The sequence below is a fragment of the Bufo bufo genome, chromosome 3, assembly GCF_905171765.1.
Source record: "Bufo bufo chromosome 3, aBufBuf1.1, whole genome shotgun sequence".
NCBI classification, from domain to species: Eukaryota; Metazoa; Chordata; class Amphibia; order Anura; family Bufonidae; genus Bufo; species Bufo bufo.
The window spans coordinates 402,462,404-402,480,987 of record NC_053391.1 but is presented as its reverse complement, the minus strand read 5'-3'; positions in this window follow the sequence as shown (position 1 = coordinate 402,480,987).

Below are 18,584 nucleotides of genomic sequence, written 5' to 3'. Positions count from 1 at the left end.
TTTTGGGTGTGTGTATGGCTTTTTGATCGCTTGGTATTTCACTTTTTGTGATGTAAGATGACAAAAAAAAAAACTTTTTTGACATCGTTATTATTCTATTTTTTTACGATGTTTACCCGAGGGGTTAGACCATGTGATATTTTTATACAGCAGGTAATTACGGACATGGTGATACCTAATATGTATACTTTTTTATTTATTTAAATTTGACTCAATAATAGCATTTTCGAAACAAAATAAAAAAACATGTTTTTGGGTGATTGTCTTAAGTAGCATATAATTTTTTGCAGGATAAGATGACTGTTTGATTGGCACTATTTTGGGGTGCATACACCTTTTTGATCGCTTGGTGTTGCACTTTTTGTGATGTAAGGTGGCAAAAAATGGCTTTTTTACACCGTTTTTCTTTTTTTCTGGCATTCAGGTGAATCATGCTAGATTTTTATAGAGCCGGTTGATACAGACGCGGCAATGCCCAATATGTCTGGTTTCTTTTTTTTTTTTTTTTTTTGCAATTTTATGTCTAATGTGTTTTTTTGGGGAAAGAGGCTTTTTTTATACTCGAAACGTAATTTTTTTTATTATGAAAAACACTTTTGTTTCGCTTTTTTTTTTTGCCTCACACTGGGACTTCAACTTCTGGGGTCTGACCTATATTGTAATGCATTGGCTGTCAGCTTTTATGCTGACAGCCTGCCTGTGAGACCCAGCCTAAGGGCTGGATCTCACTGGCTTCTGTAGAAGGCAAGCCACGATGCCTATGGACGGCATCGTGCTTGCCTTCTTTGCCAACGGGTCCCAGCCACTGCAGAGCGGGGACCCGATGGAGATGCTGAGGGCATGCTTTGACCGTGGCATACAAGGGGTTAATATGCCAGCATTGGTGTCTTCACCAATGCCGGCGTATGTAGCAGGGGCCCGGCTGTCAGTGACTGCCAGGTCAATGCTGCTGATCGGGCGGGAGCAGCTCCTGCACCCGATCGATCAGCCCGCTGTACATGTACGACGCTGGTCCTTAAGTCACGTCTACCAGCGCCGTACATGTACGGCGAGGATCCTTAAGGGGTTAAAGGACAATATAAATGTCATATATACAATATATGAACATAAATATATGTAAAGAAAAGAACTTTGTTTTATATATTTTTTATGCACACCTGTCGCATCCTTTTCTGTTAAGGCTAAACATTTACTGTTACCACTGTTATAATCCATATATTAGTGGATTAGTGCAATGGTCTCTTTATTGTGAACTAAGCAATGTTGAAGACAGTAAATAGTAGGCTTTATAGTACTGCAATATAGAAGCATAAATTAAGCAGCTCCTACATGAAAAGAATAAAGAACTAAGAGAATCTCAAAGAGATATCCCAACATATCGGGAACTCCTGTTCTTTACACTATGCCGAGCACTTCTCATTGTTAGAAGTGGACAATGGATTTCACTACCAAATGCGATTATCTCTCATATTACGCTCAAGTCTGACACTTATGTTCAATTTCCCAAGTTATGTAAAACCTTATTGAGGTAGTTCATTGGTAATTGCAAGGAAAATGTAGTCTTTATGAGGAAGGGAAGTACTGTAGACTCCATTGTGGTCTATGAACAAAGGGAGAAGATGGATGAGGAATAAAGTATGTGCAGGAAAATGTGATTTTATAATGAGGCATTAATTGAGAGGGGATACGACCAGGTGCAATGGAATTTAATGTAGGATACAATATTGCTTTAATTTAACAAATTGTAAATAGCTCCCATAAGGACGTAATAGAATATATATAAAGTAGGGCCAGGTTTTTTCAGCAGATATAATATGCCCAGAAAGCTGTTCTGTAATTTACAGGATTCTGAACCTTGGCAGAAATGAGCAGAGCAAACACTTTAAAATTAAATGGATTAAGTGTCACATATAAAACTACAGTAATACTTATCCACAGTTCATACATGTTCTCATTCATACAAAAAGCAGCACTATATGCTGGTAAGCACATTTATACATATACAGTATAAGAAACATAAAGCCATAGTGAATGCTGTTTTCTTTCAGACACATGCCTAATAGTTTATCTAAACTTCATTGTGTTTCTTTTTTCCATTTCAGATTACTACAGATTACAGATATATTGTACTTCAGCAGTGCAAATCACTATAGCAAGCTATGGTAAGACAATAACTAGCAATTAAAGGTGTTTTTCCCCCTTAAGACAATAATGACTTATTGTTAGGATAGCCCATTAAAATCTGATTGTAGGGAGTCTGACTCCGAGCGATCACTAGAGAAATCTAAAAGAAAAAACAAAAACATAGTAAACAACATTAAAGAGTAAATTCTTAAAGGGGTTGTCGAGGTTCAGAGCTGAACCCAGACATACCCCCATTTTCACCCAGGCGTTCCCCCTGATATGAGCATTGGAACATTTCATGCTCCGATGCTTCCCTTGCCCTATGCTGGATTGTGCAAGGGCTCTTTTTACACTGCTAGGTGGAGGCTTCCGCCCACCAGTGTATTTGGTGAAGTCACCGGCTCTGATGAGCGGGCTTTAGCGCTGCCCTGGCCATTTTGCAGCCTAGGGCAGCACTAAAGCTTGTCTATTAGTGCTGGTGACGTCACCAGGCTAACTGCTGGGTGGAAGCCTCTGCCTAGCAGTCCCTATGGAGAGTCCAGAACGTCATCGGATCTTCTAAAAAAGCTTTTGCCCTGCACAATTGAGCGCAGGGCAAAGGAGTGCATCGGAGCATATAATGCTCCAATGACCTCGGTGAAAATGGGGATATGTCCAGGTTCAGCTCTGAACCTGGACAACCCCTTTAACCAGGGCTTGACAAATTCCTTGGAATCTAGGAGCCAGCTAAAAAAGTTAGGAGCCAGGAGGAGCCGCGTCATACACTGCGTGCAGTATTTTGACCACATCATCCTCTTTATACATGTTGTCTTACTCCAAGCTGTATAGGCTCGAAAGCCTACTACCAATTAAGCATATTCGGTGATGTGCATCTCTGTAATGAGAAGGGGTGTGGTCTAATGACATCAACACCCTACATTAGGTGTGCATAATTATTAGGCAACTGGGTCAAAAGAAGGACTTGACAGGCTCAGAAAAGTCAAAAATAGTGAGATATCTTGCAGAGGGATACAGCACTCTTAAAATTGCAAAGCTTCTGAAGCGTGATCATCGAACAATCAAGCGTTTCATTCAAAATAGTCAACAGGGTCGCAAGAAGCGTGTGGAAAAACCAAGGCGCAAAATAACTGCCCATGAACTGAGAAAAGTCAAGCGTGCAGCTGCCAAGATGCCACTTGCCACCAGTTTGGCCATATTTCAGAGCTGCAACATCACTGGAGTGCCCAAAAGCACAAGGTGTGCAATAGACATGGCCAAGGTAAGAAAGGCTGAAAGACGACCACCACTGAACAAAACACACAAGCTGAAACGTCAAGACTGGGCCAAGAAATATCTCAAGACTGATTTTTCTAAGGTTTTATGGACTGATGAAATGAGAGTGAGTCTTGATGGGCCAGATAGATGGGCCCGTGGCTGGATTGGTAAAGGGCAGAGAGCTCCAGTCCGACTCAGACGCCAGCAAGGTGGAGGTGGAGTACTGGTTTGGGCTGGTATCATCAAAGATGAGCTTGTGGGGCCTTTTCGGGTTGAGGATAGAGTCAAGCTCAACTCCCAGTCCTACTGCCAGTTTCTGGAAGACACCTTCTTCAAGCAGTGGTACAGGAAGAAGTCTGCATCCTTCAAGAAAAACATGATTTTCATGCAGGACAATGCTCCATCACACGCGTCCAAGTACTCCACAGCGTGGCTGGCAAGAGAGGGTATAAAAGAAGAAAATCGAATGACATGGCCTCCTTGTTCACCTGATCTGAACCCCATTGAGAACCTGTGGTCCATCTTCAAATGTGAGATTTACAAGGAGGGAAAACAGTACACCTCTCTGAACAGTGTCTGGGAGGCTGTGGTTGCTGCTGCACGCAATGTTGATGGTGAACAGATCAAAACACTGACAGAATCCATGGATGGCAGGCTTTTGAGTGTCCTTGCAAAGAAAGGTGGCTATATTGGTCACTGATTTGTTTTTGTTTTGTTTTTGAATGTCAGAAATGTATATTTGTGAATGTTGAGATGTTATATTGGTTTCACTGGTAAAAATAAATAATTGAAATGGGTATATATTTGTTTTTTGTTAAGTTGCCTAATAATTATGCACAGTAATAGTCACCTGCACACACAGATATCCACCTAAAATAGCTAAAACTAAAAACAAACTAAAAACTACTTCAAAAAATATTCAGCTTTGATATTAATGAGTTTTTTGGGTTCATTGAGAACATGGTTGTTGTTCAATAATAAAATTAATCCTCAAAAGTACAACTTGCCTAATAATTCTGCACTCCCTGTAAAGTCTATATTGCAATATAATTTTAAGCATGTGCGATATGCGATATATATCGCAATATATTGTTTTCTGTATTTGGGGGGGGTGTTTAAACTTTTTTTTTTTTTTTTACTTTTTATTTAATAACTATTAGCCTCCTTAAGGGCTAGAACCCTTGTCATATTCACCCTAATAGAGCTCTATTAGGGTGAATAGGACTTTACACTCTCCCTGCTGCCCTGTGCTTTGTGCACACAACAGCAGGGAGCTGACCATGGCAGCCAGCCTATCATGTGCCCCCCAGCCTCTGATCAGCCCCTCCAGCCTCTGATCAGCCCCTCCAGCCTCTGATCAGCCTCCCCCCTCTGATCAGCCCCTCCAGCCTCTGATCAGCCGCCCCTTCCCTCTGATCAGCCCCCCCCTCTGATCAGCCCCTCCAGCCTCTGATCAGCCCCCCCTCTGATCAGCCCCTCCAGCCTCTCCCTCTTATCAGCCCCCTCTGGTAACAAACCCACCCCCCTCCCTCCCCAGTATTAATCATTGGTGGCAGTGGCCACAGGGTCCCCCTCCTCCCCCCCCATCATTGGTGGCAGTGGGCAGTTCCGATCGGAGTCCCAGCAGTGTAATGCTGGGGCTCCGATCGGTTACCATGGCAGCCAGGACACTACTGAAGTCCTGGCTGCGATGGTATGTTAGTGAGCAGCATTATACTCACGTGCGCCAGGAGCTCCTTCTTCTCATAGGTCTGTGCGGCGCATTGCTAATGCTATAAGCATTAGCAATGAGCCGCACAGACAGAATAAGGAGCGCCCGGCGGCCACGGCGCATGTGAGTATAATGCTGCTCACTAACATACCATCGCAGCCAGGACTTCAGTAGCGTGACTCCTGGCTGCCATGGTAACCGATCGGAGCCCCAGCATTACACTGCTGGGACTCCGATCGGAACTGCCCACTGCCACCAATGCAGACAAACATTCCCGGCACCCGACCTCTGACAGGACGCTGTGATCCGCACGATTAACCCCTCAACTGAGGGGTTAATCGCGCGGATCACAGCATGCAGTCATAGGGGCCGGGATATGGCCGGCACATTGGTATTCAGGCATTCATTGGTGGCGCAGTGGCCACAGTCCCTCCCCTCCTCCTCCTACACTGTGCCGGCTCAGGAAACCATGGTGCGCGCCGAGAGTGCATCTTTGAAAACGGGCTGACAAATACCCAAGCGCCAGGACCAAATTCCTGGTCGCCATGGCGACCTGGCACCTGGGATTTGTCGAGCCCTGCCTTTAACTATATACTGGCAGATGGCACCACTTTCTCAAATGCTAGTTTGTTCACCACTTCAGCTATCACTAGAGAAAAGAAGTATTGGCCCTAGGAAAGCTCATGTTCCCTTTGAGCTCCTGTTGGGTCAGCTTGCATTTTATCATTCTGCTGGCTCCATCTTTGTCAGTTTTTCCTGAGTTAGTGGCTGAAAACTAGCTGCTGTGATGTCTCCCATACACAACACTGACAACTGCTGATAATCTAGCATTGAGATTTTAAAAAAAGAAATACTACAACCAGCAGCAGCATCATTGGATGTTTCTGCCTTGTACAGACATAGACATCACATAGACTTCTATAGACAATACTGTATGTAATCTGTTCCCTCAATGAGCTGAGAGTCTGTCTTATCTCTCAAGTTAGCTGTGATATAAGGTTGAATGATCAGTTTGAGAGCTATGAGGTAGTAAAATAAGTGGTTAGTGGATTTTTTCTCTGATAAGATATACTATAAAGTTTCTTCATTTTGTTCTATTAATTTATGCAAAGATTGTTGAAAGTACAGTAATCATTTAAGACCTTGATGGCTTAAATGTGGGCTATTATCAGCACTGAACCTGCACATTTGCATCTTGGCCCAGTCTGTAAAGGGGGCCACTGTCACTTTAAAAGTGATTTTCTACTGTACAGTACATTTTGTGACTCGATTGTATAAATTGTAAGATACAATTACGTACGGTACTTTCAAAACCATGAAGATTATATCTATAGATTTAGAAAAGCTGAGTTTGCCCATGTAGCAGAGCTAGATTTTATGATTTGAAAAACTAAATGATATTACGATGTGTTTTGGTGTCCTACACAAAAATGCAGATAGACTTTTAGAGAAACCTATGAAGGTAAAAGGTTTGCTACATCTGTATGTGTAAGTTCTAAAATGGTGTGACCATACAGTAAAGATTTACATTTTTTCAATAGCCTTTGACCTCACAGTACATGTCAACGTTTTAACTTTACAGACTAGTTAGTGGTCACTATGGACCACCTTTTTTTATATAAAACTTCACTTTTATTCCATTATTTAAATGTACATTATACTTTTAATCTTATTTCATCCTATTGCAATACTAAAGACACATATTAAAACTTTCAGTTGTGCGGACTGGCTCTATATTCTTTACTTGTTCTAGTATATACTTTTTGTGTTATAATTGTAATTATATATCACAGTTGCTGCTACCTTATTTGTATATGGGACTTCTTGTTTGAAACCCTTCTATTCCTATGACATGAGGGTGAGGGGAGAACTGAGGAGGGGAGAGGGGGAGGGAGGAGAAATTAAGGGATTAACCTGTTGGTTTGTATAGTCTCTTAGGGGGGCATAGATGACAAGGGGCGTCACAGTCTATGCTTGATATCGTATCTCTGGTGTATTTCTAGTATATGGCAACTTATACTTATACTTTCAGTATACTCCTCTTATCACCTCCTATCCACCTCTCTCCATAAATCGCCTTCCCTTGCATTATCCCCTGAAGACGCTGGTATACAGCGAAACATGTCGGGATGCAGGGTGTGTGAGTGTTAGGTTTTAGACAGTGTGGTGTGGACTAAGCTCAAATATATGAGCAAATAAAGAAACTATCACAGAAGCTGCGTACCATAGGGACCCAGTAGCCAATATTAAGTAATACTGAAGGCAGTGGCTACAAAGGGAAGGCGATTTATGGAGAGAGGTTGATAGGAGGTGATAAGAGGAGTATACTGAAAGTATAAGTATAAGTTGCCATATACTAGAAATACGATATCAAGCATAGACTGTGACGCCCCTTGTCATCTATGCCCCCCTAAGAGACTATACAAAACAACAGGTCAATCCCTTAATTTCTCCTCCCTCCCCCTCTCCCCTCCTCAGTTCTCCCCTCACCCTCATGTCATAGGAATAGAAGGGTTTCAAACAAGAAGTCCCATATACAAATAAGGTAGCAGCAACTGTGATATATAATTACAATTATAACACAAAAAGTATATACTAGAACAAGTAAAGAATATAGAGCCAGTCCGCACAACTGAAAGTTTTAATATGTGTCTTTAGTATTGCAATAGGATGAAATAAGATTAAAAGTATAATGTACATTTAAATAATGGAATAAAAGTGAAGTTTTATATAAAAAAAGGTGAAAAAAAACAGTCATACAGTAAAGAAACCTCTATTTTAAAAGTTTCACATACAATATGGAGGAATGAATGTTCAGGATTCCTTTTTGCTAACTTTGACATGGTTTGTTATCATAGTATATCAATAGCTTCCAAAAAAAACAAACAATGTAATTTAATTATTAGTATGTGATTATAGTTTTCATTATGTGGACTTATTTACTTTCCATTTTAATATTGTGTCCTTCTTCATGACTGAGCTCTATCCAGTCTACACATGTCCCTTAAAATTCCTTCCTGTAATTTTATCACCAACTAAACGCTGCTGATGTTCTTTCCAGAACAATAAATTTGACAAAACTCATAAAATATTTTATGAATGTTGTGAATGGCTATGTTCCATATTTTGTTGTAATAAAGCAACCATAATGTTAGCTGTAACCACTATTGACAGTGTTTCAGTGAGCTTTCAAAAGACTGCAAAGCTCTTTAACCATGTAACGTCAAGACATCTACCATAAAAATGCATATTGTGTCCCAATATATAGATTCCAATATTTTTTCACATATCTGATGCTTAATTATCAGTGATTTTAATATGTGGAAAAATATATATTTTGATTCTACTGGTTCTTCTTTGAACATATACATAATTAAGGACAAACGCAGGCTTGCTATAGGTAGGATGTTACAGTTTTGTTGATGCCTACAGCATAGATGCCCACCAATTATAACCAATGTGCCTAGTTGAAATGTATAACATCACACATTTTTGTCACAAAATGTTGGAGTAAAAGGCAAAATAGACATATTAATGCAAACTCACTGTTAAATATGTAACAAATAAAAAAAATTGCGCACAGTTAATCCACAGTCTCAATACGTGTTACAGATTTATATCTCCCACTGTTTACTAAATTGCTAATTATCATAGTGTTGCATTGCCAATATTCATTCATAAGCCCATGTCGTATTGACCAAATCAACCACTTTGAACATTATGTGGCTAGTGAGGTGATTTCCAGTGTTACTACCAATTTGGTGGCCATGATACAGTGAGCCACTACCATTCTGCAAGTAGGAACAACATCCTTGATCCCTACAAAAAGTAAAGCCAGTTGTAGAGGGAGTAAAAAAAAGTATTAATTAGATTCTGCACAGATAAATATACTGTTTTATGAGAAATAATTCAGCAAAAATGTATTCAAAACATTATTCATTTCAAGGAAATGTGATACCAAAATTGTATCTGCCAGTTTAAATCAGATAGTAGAACATATCTTCTCCTTCTAATTTCTTTTGCTTTTCCGATTGCAGATTTTTACTTTATTTCTTCAACATTATTATGGGGGCTTACATCTTGTCTGAGCTGTTCTTAACAGCATTTAGAAAGCATTAAGAAAATTACTTTAACCCCTTCTACCCAGAGCCAGTTTTCGCTCTTCTGCCCAGGCCATTTTTTGCAAATCTGACATGTCACTTTATGTGGTAATAGCTTTGGAACACTTTTACTTATCCAGGCCATTCTGAGATTGTTTTCTCGTGACACATTGTACTTCATGATAGTTATAAATTTGAGTCAATATATTTTACCTTTATTTGTGAAAAAATCCCAAATTTACCAAAAACTTTGAAAAATTCCCAAATTTTCAAATTTCAATTTCTCTACTTTTTATAATAGATAGTGATACCTCATATAATAGTTATTACTTTACATTTCCCATATGTCTACTTCATGTTTGGATTATTTTGAAAATGAAATTTTATTTTTTGGGGACGTTAGAAGGCTTAGAAGTTTAATTTTTAAGGACCAGTTCAGACCTGAAGTCACTTTGTGGGGCTTACATAATAGAAACCACCCGTAAATGGCCTCAATTTAGAAACTACACCCCTCAAGGTATTCAAAACTAATTTTACAAACTGTGTTAACCCTTTAGGTGTTCCACAAGAATTAATGGAAAATGTGGATGAAATTTCAGAATTTTACCTTTTTTGGCAGATTTTACATTTTAATTTATTTTTTCAGTAGCAAAGCAAGGGTTAACAGCCAAACAATACTCAATATTTATTACCCTGATTCTGTGGTTTACAGAAACACCCTACATGTGGTCGTAAACTGCTGTATGGCCACACGGCAGGGCACAGTAGGAAAGGAGCGCCATATGGTTTTTGGAAGGCAGATTTAGCTGTACTGGTTTTTAGATGCCATGTCCCATTTGAAGCCCCCCTGATGCACCCTTACAGTAGAAACTCAAAGAAGTGACCACATTTTGGAAACTACGGGGTATACAGTGGCAGTTTTATTGGTACTATTTTGGGGTACACATGATTTTTAATTGCTCTATAATAAATTTTATTGTGATGCAAGGTAACCAAAAATGGATGTTTTGGCACCGTTTTTCTTTTTTCTTTTTAATAGCATTCATCTGACAGGTTAGATCATGCACTATTTTTATAGAGCAGGTTGTTACAGGTGCAATGATATCAAATATGTCTACTTTCTATGTTTATTTCAGTTTTACATAATAAAGCATTTTTAAAAACAAAAATTAGGTTCTTGTATCTCCATTTATAGAACGCCCATTATTTTATTTTTTTCTGCTGATAATCTTGTGCAGGGGCTAGTTTTTTGCAGGAAGAGTTGACGTTTTTATTGGTACCATTTTTGGGTACATTATTGCACTTTATGGGGCAAGGTGACCAAAAAATTGGTTGTTTTGGTGCAGTTTTTATTTATTTATTTTTACAGCGTTCAGCTGAGGGATAAGATTATGTGACTTTTTTATAGAGCAGATCGTTACAGACGTGGCAATACCTAATATGTCTACTTTTTCTTATTTATTTAAGATTTACACAATAATAGCATTTTTGAAACCAAAATAATGATGTTTTAGTGTATCCATAGTCTGAGAGCCATAGCTTTTTTATTTTTTGACCAATTTTCTTAGATAAGGACTCATTTTTTGCTGGATGAGGTGACGGTTTGATTGGTACTATTTTGGGGGGTTTATGCCTGTTTGTAGGCGGCGCAGGCACGTGACGTCAGTAAGTTACGGCTGGCCGCCCGCCCTGCTGTGCCTGCTACAGGACATTTAGTAAGTAGTACAGATGGGGCTGGGGATCGAAACTTCAATTAAAGTTATTATTATAAAAGGTTTAGGCATTAAGGAAGTGAGTGAGCGGCGGGGCCGGAGTACAGTGACCACACAGCCCCGCTGCATTTGCATGACACCGGCCACTCCTCCTTCCCCCCTCCAGCTGATACATCGCAGTCTGCGATGCTGCAGCATCACAGACTGCGATGTAAAATGGCAGCATTCGCCCCATAAAATGCAGGGGCATTTTCCCCCGACTTTTTTTGGGGAAAAGTGCGTCTTATGGGGCGAAAAATACGGTATACTTCCATTGTCTGAGAGTGATAGCTTTTATATTTTTTTACCAATTATCTTAGCTAAGGGCTCATTTTCTGCATGATGAGGTGACGGTTTGATTGGTACTATTTTGGGGGTCATACGCCTTTTTGATCACTTGCTGTTGCAATTTTTGTGATGTAAGGTGACAAAAATGGCTTTTTAAAAACTGTTTTTATTCATTTTTTTTTTACGGTATTCACCTAAGGGGTTAGGTCATGTAATATTTTGATAGAGCTGGTTCTTACGGACGTGGCGATACCTAATATGTATATTTCTTTATGCATTTCACTTTAGCACAATAATAGCAGTTTTGAAACAAAAAAATGATGTTTTAGTGTCTCCATGTTCTGAGAGCTATATATATATTTTTTGGGGGCGATTATCTTAGGTAGGGGCTCATTTTTTGCGGGATGAGGTGACGGTTTTATTAATACCATTTTGTGGGACATATGTCTTTTTGATCGCTTGGTGTTGCACTTTTTGTGTTGTAAGGTGACAAAAATGTCTTTTTTTACACAGTTTTTATAAAATTTTTATGGTGTTTATCAGACCGGGTGGATCATGTGATATATTTATAGAGCCAGTCATTACGGACACGGCGATACCTAATATGTGTGTGCTTTTTTTCCAGTTTTTTATTATAAAATATGGGAAAGGGGTGTTTATTTTTTATTTTTTCCTTTATTAATTTTATTACTATATTAATTTTATTAAAAACATTTTTTTTTACTTTTTTTCTTTACATTATTTCTGATGTTCACTTTTGAGGGTCTGATCCCCTCTGCAAAGCATTACAATACATCTGTATTGTAAAGCATTCCCTGTTTGTGTACAACTGTGAGTCATACACTAACAGGTTGCCTAGGAGACCCAGCCAGATCAGTTTAACACCTCACACCCAATCAGCTGTTTCGGGCAGCCACTGGAATTGGAAACTATACAGTGGATGGAGCCAGATGCATAAGGCTCCATTCACTATGTAGTTGCTATGTCAGGGTACTATTCATATAGCTCCAATTGAAATCAATGCTCGCACTAGTGGTGACTGCAGACTAAAGCATTTTATCTTTTACTTGTGTAGATGTGTGTGTGGAATTATGTGGTTCCTGCTCCCAAAGTAGACTTTGTGATTTTTTGTGTGTGGTGGGAGGGCTTCCGAGTGATAGCCTCACTCAATGGTTACTTGAAGTACAGTTTAATTCAAAATAAGTGGTATCTATCTACATCATAATCTAAAGCTCATATAGAAAGAAAAAAAAGTACCAAATATTTCAGCAGGTAATTAAAATATAGTAGATGAGAGCCTTTCTTTACTTGAAGAAATAATTAGACTTTGGTAGTAGAATAGTAGGGAAGATAAAATACAATTTTAAAAAAATCAAGCATACTACCAGCAGAGGACAACAGTCAACAGGAAAACCCTATTACAGTAAACCAGTAATAACACATTATTTTTCAGTGAAAATTAGTTCATTTTGACTACGGTTGACTGTATAGATAATACTGCAGTAGAGATGAGAACATGTATTGATCTCGGGCCCAAATACCGTACCTTCTACTTGAATCAAATATGCATCAATTCCCCTGCAAATTGCTATATGAAACTGTAACTTATCCTAAGACTCATATTAAAAAAAAAAATTTCATTTGAGAAAAGTCCTAGAAGATTAGAGATAGATAATAATTCACTGGAATGTGATGTACAAAAGAGTTTTCCTTCCAAAAGGACAAGAGTATTAAATATTCCATTATTATGCTTCTCTGAGTAAAATGTGGAAGCTAGTTCTCCTTCCAAAATGAGAATAGTAATGAAAGTCTCAAAAGAAAAATGCCCTGGTACGCTGAGTGGCATTTGGGATGCTATTTCTCATTAGAAAAACCATCTAGTATGCTATATCTGTAAAGAATAAATCAAGCAAACTGGACTTACTGTAGATTTCTTGAAAACGTTTCACTCGTTCTTCCAACGAGCTTTCTCAATTCTGAGTCACTGTACAGGAATTCTCTGGGAATAAATATGTAACTGAATCAACATCTGGTAATTATACCTAGCATGGGGTCAGAGGTCATTATACCCAGCATAGGGTCAAAGGTGTTGATTCCATTATCCTAATTGGAGTCAGTAGGTGATAATGACCTCCCAGAAAAAGGTGTCAAGACAGCATTGTATGTGGCAGACAAGGTTTTCAAGAAATCTACAGTAAGTCCAGTTGCCTTGATTTATTCTTTACAGATATACCATGATCTGGATAAATGAGAACCTTCACAGACATCTAGTATGCTGTTCGGCGTTTCTGGGAAAAATATATGGAAATTAGCATATCTTACATCTGCTGCCATCAGATAGGCTTAGCGTTCTTTTCTTATTTGAAAGACAGCTAATTTGTGTACCTTTGGGTTTCTGGGAAAGATATTATATTTATCTTTCCATTATGAAAAAGCACTGATTGAACAGTTTGAGTTTACCATCAGGGTAAAATGTTATTTAAAAAAGCAGCCTCAAACTGTTAAATCAGTGTTTTTTCCTAATAAATTTCCCCCCCTGTTTAATGCATATGCAAATGAAGCTTGCAAGTGCCCAGGAGCGGGGTCCGTGGTGTAGGTGCCCAGGCTGCTCTGCCTTTTTTCACATTACTCCTCCCCAGCCTCTTGCTTGTCCCCCCCTGTAAGTCCATTGCGTCATCCCCAGTACCGGCCGAGATCCAGCGCGTGCGTTTTGGCTGCTGGTTTCGCAACAGCGCATGCGCACTAGATTTATCGATGCCGCTGCCCACAATGGGCATCATAGTGCTCATTCCCGGGCCGACGGTGAACTGCGCAACGGACTTACAGGGTGGGACAAGCAAGAGGCTGGGGAGGAGTAATGTAAAAAAAAGCAGAGCGGCCTGGGCACCTACAACACGAACTCGACACCTGGGCACTTGCGAGCTACATTTGCATATGGATTCAAAAGCGTTTATGCAGCTCTCCGCTGCTATTGGACAGATCACAGCCAGGAAGAAAATGAGAAAAAACTAAATACTGGATCCGTTTTTCCGGATGACAACCGGAAAGACGGATCCGGTATTGCAATGCATTTGTGAGACGGATCCTCCGCATCCGGATTCACAAATGCATCCGTTTGCATCCGGATTGCCGGATGTGCCTGCCGGAATCCTCTGCCACACGTGTGAAAGTACCCTAAGTGGTATAACAGCAACTGCATTGCCATCAACTGGGCCAGGTGGAGTATTTCTGGGATGTAGAGTTGTTTCCTGGCCATACATTCCGTTATCGATGGCTGACGAGGGTGCGAAGGAGGAGGAGTAGTATGAGCAGGAGAAGCAGTCATTTACAATAACGATGACAAGGATACTGTACTGTACATTGATGCAGCCTGGCTGCCGTAAAGGAGACTGGGAGAAGGAGGACACTCTTGTTGTGATAGCTGTTCCCGAGCAGACCATAATAAAAGCAGATCTGGCTCAGGCAGTTTTTTTGAGAAGTTCTGGCACCACCCTCCTATCCAACACACAATCATTGTCATCCTCACTGCGATTTTTATCAGACTGTAATATGTCATTGTGGGCTCCATGGCCTCCCTCCCGAATGTTATCTTACAGTAATTTGCACCATGTTTAAAGAGGTTGTCTCAGAGAAAGTTAATACAAGGCATATACTAATGTATTGTGGTTGACTATGTTGCCTGCTTTTCATCAGTAACTGACACAACGCATCCTTCCAGGTCATAAGCTGAACACAGAATGGCATTCTATAACGTTCTTAGCAAAGGACCTTCCTGAATCTGCCCCTGATTGGCTGATCCAGCCTGTCTATCAGCCTCTGAGCCAATCATGTAAAGCCCTCCTCATACTTTCTCCCAGTGTCATGTGATCCTCCATCATTTCCCTCCTTCATTGTTTTCCCTGCCCATACAGTTAAATTGAGCTGGGAGCTGTTTTAACACAATTAATCCAAAACAAGTACAAGGCTTCATATGGCAGACACATTTTTTATTAAATTTGTAACAAATTCGATTTATTTAGAATCAATTCACTCATCTCTAATCTCTAATAAGATATCAATTGAAAATTTCAGGACAGTTGAAATAAGTCTGCTGTGATTTCACAGGACTAATGTCTGCAGGCCCTGTGGGCATCAAAGTTTGGCACGTTAGGAAGAAACGTAAAGTATATTGTGAATAATGACCAGTTTGTGGCCCACAGGCAGGCATAATGTAACTGAAAATCTATTGCATTTCACAGTGGCAAATATTGTATACCGATTTTCATTGCAGAAAGTAAAATGTATGAAGGTTCTGTGTAGATTATACTCTTTTCTGATTAATTATGGTAATAGAATTCAATTAATGAATGCTCAAGACTATCTTCCCTGTTCAACAATGCTGTACAGAAAAGGAAAAATCTGGATTATCTACCAATGTAAGACAAAAGAAAGGAAAACAAATACAAGTTTGGTTAAATCAACTCTTCATTCCCTATCAAAACAAAACCAGAGCAGATTAACAACACATCTATACGGCAGCAGACATCCTTACAGTCATCCTATCACTAAGGCACCTTTCACACGGGCGAGTTTTCTGCGCGGGTGCAATGAGTGAGTTAAATGCATTGCACTCGCACTGAATCCCGACCTATTCATTTCTATGGGGCTGTGCACATGAGCGGTGATTTTCACGCATTACTTGTGCGTTGCGTGAAAATCGCAAGCATCCGCAAGCAAGTGTGGATGCGGTGCGATTTTCACGCACGGTTGCTAGGGGACGATCGGGATGGGGACCCAATCATTATTATTTTCCCTTATAACATGGTTATAAGGGAAAATAATAGCATTCTCAATACAGAATGCTAAGTAAAATAGGGCTGGAGGGGTTAAAAAAAATAATATATAATTTAACTCACCTTAATCCACTTGTTCGCGCAGCCGACATCTCTTCTGTCTTCATCTGTGAGGAATAGGACCTTTGATGACGTCACTACACTCATCACATGGTCCATCACATGATCCATTACCATGGTGATGGATCATGTGATGGACCATGTGATGAACGCAGTGACGTCATCAAAGGTCCTATTCCTCACAGATGAAGACAGAAGAGATGCCGGCTGCGCGAACAAGTGGATTAAGGTGGGTTAAATTATTTATTTATTTTTTTTAACCCCTCCAGCCCTATTTTACTTAGCATTCTGTATTGAGAATGTATTATTTTCCCTTATAACCATGTTATAACGGAAAATAATACAATCTACACAACCTTAAAAAAAAACCTGAACTTCTGTGAAGAAGTTCGGGTCTGGGTACCACAGTCAGTTTTTTATCACGCGCGTGCAAAACACATTGCACTCGCGCGATAAAAACTGAACAACGGAAGGCAATCGGACTGCAATTGGGTACCTACTCACGCGGGTTTGCCGCAACGCATCCGGACCTTATCCGGACACGCTCGTGTGAAAGAGGCCTAAGGGCTGTATTACACCAACAGATTATCTGACCAATATCTGTCCAATCAGACCAATAGTAGGTGTGTATAACAAATGATCTGTGTGTGTAATTGGCCATCTGACAAATGAATGGTCAGAAAATCTGTCAGATAATCTGTTGGCATAATACAGACCTAAGATTAACATAACTTTAGGGTTTAAGGTGTATTTACACAGGTCTATAATCGGGCAGATTATCGGGAACAAACATTACAGGTTGATTGCCACCTGTAAGACATTGGAACCAAAGGGGGATCTCACTTTGGAAACACTATCTGCAAGCCATCAGCATTTTTCCGGGAATACTAGATTGATGACCTATCCTCAGGACAAGTTATCAATATCGGATCAGTGAGCGGTCCGATTTCCAGCACCCTTACCGATCAGCTGTTTGAAGAGGCTGCACTGCACAGATGAATGATGTGGTAGGCATGTCACATGGCTTATGTGCATAGTCTCATTTATGTGAATTGACCTGGGTTGCAATACCAGGCCACTATATCAGGAATGGCCAACCTGCGGCTCTCCAGCTGTTGTAAAACTATAACTCCCAGCATGCTCAGACTGCCTACAGCTACTAGCCTACAGCAGGGCATGGTGGGAGTTGTAGTTTTACAGCAGCTGGAGAGCCGCAGTTTGGCCATCCCTGCACTATATGATGTAGGGCTTTCTGCTGGGTATGCTATGAGGAAGCTGCAGGACTCACCGGAGCGTCACAGTCTCCTTAAACAGTGCCAGATGTTGGACCCCCACCTATCAGATATTGTTGACATCCTGAGGACAGGTCAACAATATACAGTACTATTCCCAGAAAACCCCCTTTAAATTTGGTACATTTTGACATGTTTTATTCGCACAGTGGTACATTTTTAGCTATGCCCCTTTCTCAGTTTGCTATTGATTAGGGATTAGCTATTCGACTTTGGATGTACAGTATTAGAATGTATTGGCTCCGATGAGACGAAGTCATTACCTTGCGAAGTCTTGTGTGACTTTGTGTAATAACTTTGTAAATTAATTATTATTGTAAAAAACCTTGATACCGAACTCGGGTTTGGTTCCAAGGAACCACCCGAGTTCGGTACAAAGGTTTTTTTCAGTAATAATTAATTCACAAAGTTATTACACAAAGTCTTTTGAGACTTCACGAAGTAATAACTTCGCCTCATCGGAGCTAATACATTCTAATACTGTACGGAGCTCCTGCTCCGTACAGTATTAGAACGAAGTTTTATGCGAATTGACTTAGGATGCTTCATTCGCTCATCCTTACTATTAATAACTAACACACGAAGGATGATGGGAAATTGCTGTAATCATAACTAAAGTTGCTAAGCGGCACTGTCACGGCTGAGGATGGGGGAAATCCTCAGCCGTGTGGAGCCCGGTGATGTTACGGCTGCTTGGCCATGAAGACAGGATTAGGGAGCAGGTCACCTCCTAAACGCATCCCTAACCTGACCCTGGCTCCTAGCTACATGAGCCAACCTTGATGGTAGGAGGGCCCATGCTCCGGAACCTAAAAGTCCCTGCTAGCCCTCAAGATGACCCTCACCTAGGAGCTGAGTAAGACAAGCCCACTCCTCCTAGACACGGAGGAGCAGGAGTCTCAACGGCCAAGCTGCAGGAAAAGGGGAGACATAAACAGCTCGATGGATATGGCAGGTGAACAAAGAGTTCCACCTACCTGCCACAGCCTTGCTGACTGGATCCCTGTGTTAGCAGGGTGCAGATCACAAACGCATCCCCACACAGGGACCCAGATCCATAGCTGCACAAAATCACATATAAAACATCACACGGACATCACACATAACTAGAAATAACTTAAAGCGACATTATGGTTATGACCACAGGGGTGGCTCTTACTGGCAGGTAATAA